Genomic DNA, 12024 nt, shown 5'->3' with positions numbered 1-12024 from the left:
TTTTCTATGCACCCAGAACTTGTAACACTCCAAATGGAAAGGAAAACATGAAAAGATATATTTGATGAATATATGGGTCAAATATGACCCTGCAAAGACAACAATGCAATTACCATGTTCAAAGCCCAGACTGTTAAGATGTTAAGTGTACGTGATATCACTGGTTCAACCGTAATTTTATGAAGCTACGAGAATACTTTTTTAGTCAAAAACTATTTAAAAATATGTCAGAATGCCAGTTCCTGCATCAGCAGCACAACATACATGCATCCTGATACTCTCGTGGGCTACCTTTCTGGGCTTTGAATGTGTCAGTTGTATTGCTGCCTATGGAGGGTCAGAAAGCACTTGTATTTCATCCAAAATATCTTAATTTGTGTTCTAAAAATGAAAGAAGGTTTTACGAGTTTAGAACAACATGGGCGTGAGTAATTAATGACTGAATTTTTATTTTGGGTGAACTACCCTACCCCTTTTAAACTCCTTTTCCTATGTTGTTGGGTAGGGAAGGATGGTTTATACTACAAGATGCAGGCCCTACATTGCAGGGTAATGTCAATTTGACACTATGTAAAGTTAAGAGTGACAATTTGACCCCAGCAGGCCATAATAATCAGTAAATATGGCGATGATCATGGGTCATGCTGAAAGGTCCATCCATCCTAACACCCTGATGTGATTGTGCATATGTACGTTTTCTTTCATAATTAACATTTGCAAGTCATTTCTGGCAGTACGATGTGTCACATCCTATCTATTTGCTGCTTACACATGCCAGTCTGATAAGACTTCTTTGTTTTCCCCTGTTCCCCAAAACGCTTCGGAACGGGCACATCCTGTATATGAAAAAAAATGCAGTTCCCGGTCGGAAAAGCTGTGGAAGTATGCAGAAAAGAGTAGTGGGACAATAGGCCGGATCTACGGCAGTTCCTAAAGCCTCGATGTTCTGAAGCACTTCTGTTTATTTCACACATTAATCTAATGCAAATAGCCAGGCAGGAACAAACAGTCTTTTGTGGGAGAGGAAACTGGTTCATAAACTCAACTCAACAAAACAATAAATAAATAAATGTAAAAATTTTATATGAAGACATGGACTTATTTTGAAGAGGAAGCATTTCCATCGTTTTCTGTAAGATAAAATAAATGAAAATATAATTAAATTCGATATATATATATATATATATATATATATATATATAGGGTCTGAATCTTCCTTGTTTGGCCCATTTATTTTTCGTGAGTTATACAATGTCATAACTCCCAGGTCATTCACTCTCACAATCAGTCCATAGACTGACGTCTCTTTATTCAAGGTCAAGGCCACAGCCATGACAACACAACAATTGCAAAAATAACACAGAATCCCCATGTCATCTCTCATTGTTATTTTATTCCCGAACAGTGCAAACACAGGTATAAAAGATCTCAATATGAAATTTACATTCACATAGAACCATCGCAATAAATGCAACCCCAAAAATAGCACAAATATTACAAATCATCAATAAAATACTCTTTTTGTTTACTCTACAATATATTTAATACGTACAATAATTTTGACCCGTATCAAATATGAAAATATCTAATCGACATGAAAATCTATTCTATGATTTTACTGTGCACACTTTATGCATTAATAAAGTTAATATATCATTAATGTTCATAACAGCAGTAAGTTAGGCCACTTTAGTCAAAATAGATCATATTAAGCTATATCAAATAGAACCATTTAGCTGTTTGGCTACATTTGTTGGATCATAGAATCTGAAATATTCAGTGATACGATAAGCATTTTGGCATTTTGCATTCATATTCATTAAAGAAAAAAGAAAAATCTATGTATATGAAACTCGAATGAACAGCTCCTTACTTTACGTTAATAAATATGCGAAATTCCGTACATGGCAAATAAAGCTAAATGCAGCGAAAAATAGAATCAGAGAGAGCATTCCTGAATATGTAGCTTAACATGTATTAAACGTCGAAAAATATAAAGGAATAGCCCATTTGCGAGTCGGTATTGAGCCCCATGTGGTTCAATCACTCCATATGAGAGTTAAGTTCGAAACGGAACCGAATGCACACAATGTTGCAAAGTTGCGCTGGAAAAGAACACCGTTTGATATGTTGGTAACCGTATGTGTTGGCACATATTCAAAGAAATACACTTTCTCCAACAGACCCTGGATAAAAAGGCAGTCACTTCAAGAGCTTGACAAGGCGCCAATGCTACAAAACTCCCAGAAAGCTTTGCCCACAGCACCACACACGGACCAGGTAAGCAGATACACCGTCAGATAATGAAGAAAAAGATGGTTCGTTTCATCAAGGCCATTATTCTGGGCTCATGCAGTGCTACTAAAGCATGTTTCGCAACATATCTTCAACACTTTTCACCCTCAGTTGTGTTTTTGCAATAGGCATGCATTAGAGACACAAATCAGTTATCAAATAGAGCGACGTGACAGAATTACGGCATGCTGAGAGGGACATGCAGAACGGCATGCTTGAAGCCAAACTTCTTTCGCTAGGCATCATGGGAAATCTATCAAAGATACAGTAATAGCACAGAAAAAAATAACAAATAAAAGATCATTCTGAAATCCGAAATGAGGCTTGTGAGGCTTTCCAAACCGAGAGCAGGTTTGAGACGTTCACATGCTCCGAAACAGATGCACTAAAATCCAGATGTTTAACCTAAGATCTAGAGAGTACATGACACATCCAGCACTAAAATATCATGCATGTTCAACCGTGTGGGAAAGATCGTTCTGCAAGCACAGTGAGAGATGCTACCTTTGATAGGAGAATCTGAATGCGAAGTGCCACCACCGACAAAATGGAATAAATGTATATTAAGCCATTTGATTACATACTGGAAGCCAGTCTGGTTGCTTTTTGTGAATAGTATTATCGGTGACAGCCTTGATTGTGCTGGCTTCTCAATTGTACTGCTATTTCACTTCACCGACTCTTAAATGCAATGGGATCGCTTGTCGTGTTATTACTGGAAAGGATTTCCCAGAGGGCAAAGGGCAGCAGCAAGTGCATACAGATGTTTTGTCCAAGCACCAAGTGCGTACACACATCACATACAGGAAAACTGTGCTGAATCAACCCACGCAAAGTTAAACATTTACCCACGTCACAGACTCGACCGAGTTTCTGTAAATGATTACAAAACAGGATAGCGTTCACATTCGCTAGTAAATCATTGCAGTCTCTGATTCACTGCGGTTGTTTAGTATTTCTGCCTCTCTCTCTGCAACCGCAGACGAGTGCTTGAAACCCGAAGAGCTGGGAATAACTTTGCTATCAGGTCTGTAAAACCCGTGACGTGTTCCTCATGTAAACAATTTATCCAAAGCAGATCTCAATATGAGCAACCAGCTTTTCTTTTGTCTCGGTGGGAAAAACCCGACATGTGTTCCGTCATCTCAGAAACTGTCCTGACTCAGTCTCGTACAAAATACAGCGCTGTTTTAAAATGAAATGTTTGGTCCTCACCATTCACATGTTCAAAATATTCACCACCGTGGCATCTCTTGACATTTTCAGATGCAAGATAACACAGACGCACACACACACACACACACTCACACACGGTGGGTACTTGTCTCCTCGGCTGGTGTGAAGCTGCCTTTTGCAGTAGATCGCATGCTCCCATTTAGGAGACCCTGATATCCTGTTTGTCGGGGAAGACTCATTAAAACACATGCATACGTGGACACAGAAAAACATACTTGCTTATTATGTACTTGCGTAAAGGGGGAGGACCTTTCTCGGTTTGGCACATTTGAACGTGCAAAGACTGTCTCGTCTCTCCTCGTTTTTCATCTCGCTCCTACCTTGAGCTCGGTTTCCCTCCCTGCCTCTGATTTAATAATGCATCAACTGACCACCGTAGAGCCCGTCTCCTTGTCGATCACACCTCCATGTCAACGGACACAGAGGGCAGGTACAGAATGCTGTTGTTTGGGGTGCTAATGTGCCCTACAGTGTGACTTTTCACCCCGTAGCTGCTGACAGCGGGCGCTGATCCCAGTTTGGTCCGGATGCAAGGGCTCGACCCACACTCAGGGATCTTGGATCGTGGGTGCTGTGCGCCTTGCGTGGTTCGGCCTTCCAGAAAGTAGGTGAGCATTTGACCTTTGCCCTTCACGCTGACCTGGCCGCGACACTGGAAGTGATAATAACTGGAGAGTAGGCGGAAGACGTCCTCGGTCACCTGGGATGAAGAGGCCAATGAAGTCAGATTTGTTTGTTTGAGTTGTGTGCTGGATTGTTTAAATGATGGTGTATTTGTTTCACCTGTATTTTTCCCTGAACTCCAGTGCTGTCCATTCTGCTGGCAACGTTGACGGTGTTTCCCCAAATGTCGTACTGAGGCCTGCGAGCCCCAATTACACCAGCAACTACTGGACCCACGTTGATACCTGATCAGTGATCAACAAAAATAAGATCAGATTTAATGTCCTTTTATCTGCCATATTTACATGTTAAACATATTTTGTTAAAAAATTAGGGTTGGTAAGATTTTTTAATTTTTAATTGTGATTTTTATTGCTTCTGTGTGTGTGCGCGTGTGTGTGTGTGTGTGTTTGTGTGTGTGTGTGTGTGTGTGTGTGCGTGTGTGTGTGTGTCAAACTTAAATTTATTCAGACACCTTCAACGTTTCTCACACTATCAGTTTATTTGATACAGTTTAGAAAATGGTAACACGCTATCAGTTTATTTGATACAGTTTAGAAAATGGTAACAAAATATGACAAGAACTCAGAGTTAAACTGCGTCAGAACAAATTCTTATTGATAATGTCTGATGGCTTTGATAGAAAAGTATGAAATGAATTAGGCTGAACAGATGTCAGCTGTTAAATTTAAAGATATAGTTCACCCAAAAATTCTGTCATTAATTACTCATTAATTAATGATCTTCTTTCATCTTCGGAACACAATTTAAGATATTTTTGATGATATCTGAGGAACGCTCTGACCCTCCCATAGACAGCAAGGGAACTACTTCTGTCAATAGGGTTGCCACCCGTCCCTTAAAATACGGAATCGTCCCGTATTTGATAATAAAATAGCGCTTTTGTTTGTATTGTTTTGAATCAATACGGGACAGGGTTTGTCTTCAATGAAGCATCTCATACAAATCTTCCCACCGGCATTCTGTTGAAGACTCGTCCTATTCTGCCCTTGATTGGGTAAGACTCGCTGCCATCGTTGGATTGATTGTTTTGTTTCAGGTTCACAGCCAATCAGAGTCAGAGGAGGGCGGGTCAATTTGTCGATTTGTTCTCTGTTAAGCACAGTAGCTTTTCAGATGTGAGACAGCATGCCTCGGGAGAACTCAATCATCTCCTGAGGCAGATAGTGTAATGACAGTGTTTTTATCACCTCAATAATTTTCTGATTGATTACATTAGATTTCATCGGCTGCCTATTTGTTAAGAAATAATGTAAAAAATGTTAATGAATCATGTTATGGTATGATTTGTTGGTAACACTTTACAATATGGTTGTAATAAACATTAATGTATTAACTAACAATGAGTAAGTAATACATTTGTTACAGTATTTATTAATCTTTGTTAATGTTAATTAATAGAGATAGTGAAAAGTGACGTGACATTCAGCCAAGTATGGTGACCCATACTCAGAATTTGTGCTCTGCATTTAACCCATCCGAAGCACGCACGCACGCATGCACACAAACACGGAGCAGTAGGCAGCCATTTATGCTGCGGCGCCCGAGGAGCAGTTGGGGGTTCGATGCCTTGCTCAAGGACACCTAAGTCGTGTTATTGAAGGTGGAGAGAGAACTGTACATGCACTCCCCCCACCCACAATTCCTGCCGGCCCGGGACTCGAACTCACAACCTTTCGATTGGGAGTCCGACTCTCTAACCATTAGGCAAGATTTTAATAAAGTTTTAAATGTGGAAATTAACATGAACAAACATGAAAAATTGCTGTATAAGTGTAGTTAATTATTAGTTACTGTTAATTAATGTAGTTAACTAATGAACCTTATTTTAAAGTGTTACCGATTTGTTTATTACAGTTAAGGTGTACAGTCAAAGCATTATTTTTATAAGAGATAAGAGAGATATTTAATAATATTTAATAATATTTATATAATATTTAATAATATAATATAATATAATATAAACTAATATAAATTGTAGAATTTCATTTTTCATTACCATGTAGCCTTGGTTAAATCAGCAAAAAAATGTGATTCGGAGGTGGAGAAAGCGATTACATTTTGTCATTAGTTTCCTTCTCGTAACTGCAGTTTGAAATTATGCAAATGCGACTTGTCAAGTGGCTTAAAAATGTAATTACAGACTGATCATTTGGGACAGTTTTACAGGATTGTGCCAGTTCTCCATTCTGTCCGCCCTTCTCATTAAAAATGATTTGTAGCAGGTATGTTTTTCTGAGCAGCTCCCTGTGCTAAAGAAAAAAATTAATTCTACTCAGCACCTAGAGGCCATCAGAACTGAAGGGATGGATATTGTGTTAACAGCAGGGTACCAGTAGTGATGTGTTTAAATTCATGACATTTTGTTAAGAAGTGTGTATGTAGTGTACCTTGTTCATGCATGTGGGTAACTGTGTGTTTGTTATATGTAATCTGTTCCTTACAAAACATGTTACACTCAGGACATCCTACTGGATGCGGGATGTCCGGCACAATGTCCACACTTACTGAGGTATTTCCTCCACTTAAACAAAAGCACACACACTCATCTACACTTACTAACACACACAAACAGACATGGTTGACACCTCGCTTTAACAAGGTCACTAACCAACTCGAAGCACAAAATCATTGTAGGACTGGTAGTTGATGGCATCCAGTACATCAAACATCTCGATGGCGAAATCAGCCACTCTGCACAGGTGCTCAGAGATAGACTTCTTTATCTATTCAGAGAGAAAACAGAAAGACATTATTCATGTACCACCACCTCTATATTTGTTCTGAGATGATGGTAATGAACAGAGTAATTGTTGGATGGATTTATGATCAGAATAGGGACTATTTCTGCCAAACAAACAAAGGTTATGTTATAAACGCAACCATTTGAAGTTTTTGTGAAACACAAAAGAAGATATTTTGAAGAATGTTAATGCTGCTCTTTTTTCCCCCTTCAAACAACGTATAACAGAGACCTGGAGCTGTCAATCTCCAAAACAGACAAAAAAAATCTTCCAAGTTTTCTGAAGTCACATGACAGCTTTGTGTCGAAACAGACTGTTACAGTTTACTTTCTCAAAATCTTGACCTATGCCATAAATTATATCAATCTGGTTATCATGTGTCTGAATATGAGGAAGGTCAAATATGATTTCAGGTCCACTTGCTTTTGGTGCATGGAAAATGGAAGCTTGAACATTCTGAGCATTATTTTTTTTTCCAATTGAGGAATTTTACTGGTTTAGAGTGATGTGAGGATGAAATCATTATGAGATATCATAATTTCATATTACTAACACATTCATAATTTTCATATCACTAATCTGAGAGAGAGGTCATCAAAAATTGTTGTTCCAAACCTGTATGGCTTATGAAGGAACTTAAAAGACTATATTTTGAGAAATGTCTCTTTATTTATTTATTTGTTTTTCTTTGGTCCATTAAATAGAAGTCAATTGGCTCCGAAATGGTTTGTTTCCCAACATTCTTCAACATTCCCTCTTTCTTCCTCAGAAGCAACATGAGCAACCTTCAGAGCAACATGAGAGTGAGTAAATGATGACAGAATTTTCATTTTCATGTTAACTATCCCTTTAATTAAGCCGTGGGCTGTGTTTATGTTAGCTTTAGGGTGAGGACAAAATATCATTAGCTCGGTATAAAAATCGATGAGAAAAGTCTCCACTATGAAAGAAAACCAAACATGCACGTGCGTTTGCATTTGATATTCGTTTTGCTTTCAAGTCAGTGGCACGTTTGAGTGGTGCCATGACATGATTTTCATCATTCAAGGCCAAATGCAAATACACCCAAACTGAGATTACCTTGAAAACACACACACGCCTGCACACGCGTGCCAACACACATACGCACGATGATTTCTGCAAGATCATGTGACACTGAATGACTGCAGAAAGTTTAGCTTTGCAACACAAGAATTAATTACATTTTAAAATATATTCCAAAAGAGACCAGTTATTTTGCATTTTAATAATAATATTTCACAATATTGCAGATTTTTTTATATTTTGGATCAAATAAATGCTGCCTTAATAGGTGTAAAATATATTATATAAAATAATAATAATAATAATCTTACAAACCCCAAACTTTAGAACAGTGCATTCTCTAAATCTAAGTCTTTTTGCTTCTCAAATAATATATCGTTTTAAAGTTGTTTACATAATTTTATTGAAAAACATTGCAAAAATCCTGATTGAGAGAATGATTTTTTTGCTGTGTTCACACACATACACACTCTGTGTACCTTTGATCCCGCGGTGGGGACGAGGCCGACCGCAGCCATGTAAGTACTCCCAATAGTTTTGATCTTCTCAATGTCTCTGTAGCATTCCTTATCCATAAGCTACAGACAGAGAAAGAGAGGGATGATGTGATGGGAGAAATAAATGAAGCCTATGTGGGATAAAGGTGACTTGCACACTGAGCCAAAACATACATAATTCGGGCTGGGAGACTAGAAATTCTCACCGCATCAAAGTCAGCGATGATCTCGTTTAGCAACCGGAGGCATTCCACACCCATGTTGTTTCCATCCAGCTCAATGTAGAAGTCATTAAAGTTGGGGATGGAGGCGAACAGGACGCCCACCTGAGAGTAAGACTGATAATACAGGTCCTAGAACAGTAGAGCAGGAAAGCAATGAGACCCTCAGGGGACGATACCACTGATCCAGGCTGAGCTGATATATAACAGCGGTTAAAGAAGTTAAGTCTACAGCAATTAGTCACGACATGCATGAATTGGACAAGTTGATTTTGGTCAAAGCAAAACTTGCTTTCGTCATTAAAATGTAGAGTGCATTAGATTGACCCTTCCATCTCAAATCAAAGATTCAACAGCATCACAGTGGTTTATGAGCACAAAAAAGGGGTTTTCTTGCTCTTCTTAAATAGAAGGATTTGATTTACTATGTAGACATATCGGCCACGTACACACTGCAAAATTTTGGGAGTAACAACCGCATTTAAATACAGAAGTGACTCCCTTTAATTATCATTCTACAGTATATGTATGGAGTATAGGAGTCACTCCCAAAATTATGATTTTGGAAATAACCATAGCAACAATTTGGTGTTTCATGGCTGCAAACAAGAAACATGGCACCAAAAGATTAATATAACGGTGTCATTTTGTTTTCCAAACTAATATTAGTGTTTACATGCATGTTTGATTTTAGACAGGCTAATTTGTCAATGAAAACAATAATCTGTCTTTTTAAATGTGACATAAATTATTTTGTCTGGCTGAAATCATATACAGAGGTTAGTCATTTTACACTACCATTCAAAGGTTTGGGGTCTGTAGGAGTATATATATATATATATATATATATATATATATATATATATATATATATATATATATATATATATATATATATTTTTTTTTTTTTTTTTTTTTTTTTTTTTTTTTTGGTGCCAAAACTGAATTTTCATCAGCCATTTCTTTAGTTGTTAATTTTTAGATTTTGTCACATGACCCTTCAGAAATGATCATTCTTATCATTCTAATCATTCTTATTATCATTGTTGAACATTGTGTTGTTTGTGCTTCTTTTTTTTTTTTTTTTTTTTATCTTTGCTTAAAACTACATTTCAAAGGGTTATTGGAGTATAATGCATTATAATTATTCATAATATGCGTTGTAATACATTATATATTGTCATAAATAATTATAACTTTAAAAAATGTAATGCATAGTGTAACAATAAATTGAAAAGTGTTATAATGTATAAACTGTGGTTACAATTATTCATGAAATTGTATAATGCATTATAAGGTACTGTATAATTAATGCATTTAAACTACTTTTATAATGCATTATACATTATGGCTTTAAGTAAAGTGTTACCTGTTTTTTTCTGGAATTATTTAGGACTCCAGAAACGATAAAAAGTGTACATTTGAAATATAAATCTTTAGTAAAACTATAAATATCTTTACTGCCACTTTAAAGCATTCCCTGCTGATTTTTAGTATAAATTAATTTCTGGAAAAAAATAAATATTGATCCCAAACTTTTGAATGGTAGAAGAGAAAGAAATGATAATGTAAAATGTTTTGGAGTGAGAAAATATGACTAACATCATAAGAGGACTTCAAAAAACAGTTGTACACTTTTTCCAAGCTATCATTAAAAAAAAAGCATTCCAGTGATGTTTGCATTGCATGTGTAATCCTGCATATGTGTCTGAGATTTTCACTTCCTTATGCCACTGTTTACAATATAATTCCATGCTCAGGAGAGGATGCTTGCTTCAGAGTCGCTGCAGCAGATTTCAGGATGTCTGATTGCATCAATTCCTGTGAAGGATCTTGGACAGGAAAAGAGCCGAGCAGCATGTGTTGAGCATGCAGCAAACATAAAAAAAATAAAAAAAAATAAAAAAAAAACCTTTACAAAACACATAACACACATTGATTGTGTTCATGAGGCCTCACAGTGAAGCCTGGCAGTGAGATCACAAAGCCAGACGGAGCAGCTCACAATCACAATCTTATCTCATTTGCATGATCAAAACACAAGCTATCATCAAAGCATCTGCGCTGACCTCTCACCTAATTAGCAGCTGGATCATAACAACATTGCTATGAAGTGGTGACTTTGGAAACTACAACATCTGACAGACCACAACAATCCCCACTTCACTTCATCTGAATGCTCTTTGGCTTAGAGCTGTGTCAAATTTTTAGAAGTTAATTTGTATCTTGTGTTGTCTTTAAGGCTATTCTTTGTGATCTGTAAATGAAATCTGACCATGTTTCGTGGGTTGGACAGCAGAAAGTGTTGAGCTACATGTGCAGGCAGAAGGTTGAACAGAATCCTCTTATTATCCAGCTTCACTTTCTCCATGTCATCTCTGTCCTCCTCAGCCTGTGGACAAAACACACACACTGACATATTAACAATTAACTGTATTCTCATACTAGCTGTATCGCCTCTCACTGGATATTTTAAAGGTCAATAATAAAATAATTTGTGTTCATATTGAATTAAACTCTGAAAATAAAACATCCACTAGAGGGCACTGTTACTGTTGAAATCGCTTGCTATCACAGTGCTGATGATGCTTAAGATGTTCCACTATTTAGTTTTTTTTTTTCTTTTGAAAATATACACTTCTGCTCAGAACAGAAGTTTGGGGAATTGTTATAAAAGAAATTAATCTTTTATTCAGCGTGGTAAAGTCAACACATTAAATTCACAGTATGCTACAAAATATTTTTTATATCAGACAAATGCTTTTCTTATGAACTTCCTAAGAATCTTGGAAAAAATGTACCACAGTTTGCACAGAAATATTAATCAGCATAATTGTTTTCAACATTGATAATAAAAATAAATGTCTCTTGAATACCAAATCAGCATATCATAATGATTTCTTATGGACCATTTGACATTTCACATAAAATATTCAAATAGAAATTGATTTTAATTTATATTTAAAAGTATATATAAATATTGGTGAGCTGAAGACTTCCATCAAAAAAAAAAAAAATCTTGCCGACCTCTAACTTTTGAAAATTTGTGTGTGGGGGGGGTGTGTGGGGGTGTGTTTATTATATCCTAGGTATTCTACAAATACATTCACATATTTATGTACTTAAACAGTACCCTGCAAATGTACATTTATTATACTAAACAGACACCGTATACTTAAAGTATGCTAATTTGGAAAAACTTAATTTTGTATTTAATGCACTTTAACTGTGCTGAAGTCCGACTAAAGATATACTGAAGTATATTTGATTGTACTAAAGTGGAACTATTACAATACATCAGGT

The 12024-nt window shown here is 36.6% G+C and overlaps 1 pseudogene; it reads right to left on the bottom strand.

Annotated features, from left to right (window-relative positions):
* Positions 1 to 1373: 1373 nt before the first annotated feature.
* Positions 1374 to 12024, bottom strand: part of LOC113079766 (adenylate cyclase type 1-like) — a 28631-nt pseudogene continuing 17980 nt past the window's right edge.

Source organism: Carassius auratus, unplaced genomic scaffold, assembly GCF_003368295.1.
Source record: "Carassius auratus strain Wakin unplaced genomic scaffold, ASM336829v1 scaf_tig00029172, whole genome shotgun sequence".
Classification (NCBI taxonomy): Eukaryota; Metazoa; Chordata; class Actinopteri; order Cypriniformes; family Cyprinidae; genus Carassius; species Carassius auratus.
Note: the sequence above shows the minus strand (reverse complement) of the source record. Positions and strands in the feature narration are given on the sequence as shown.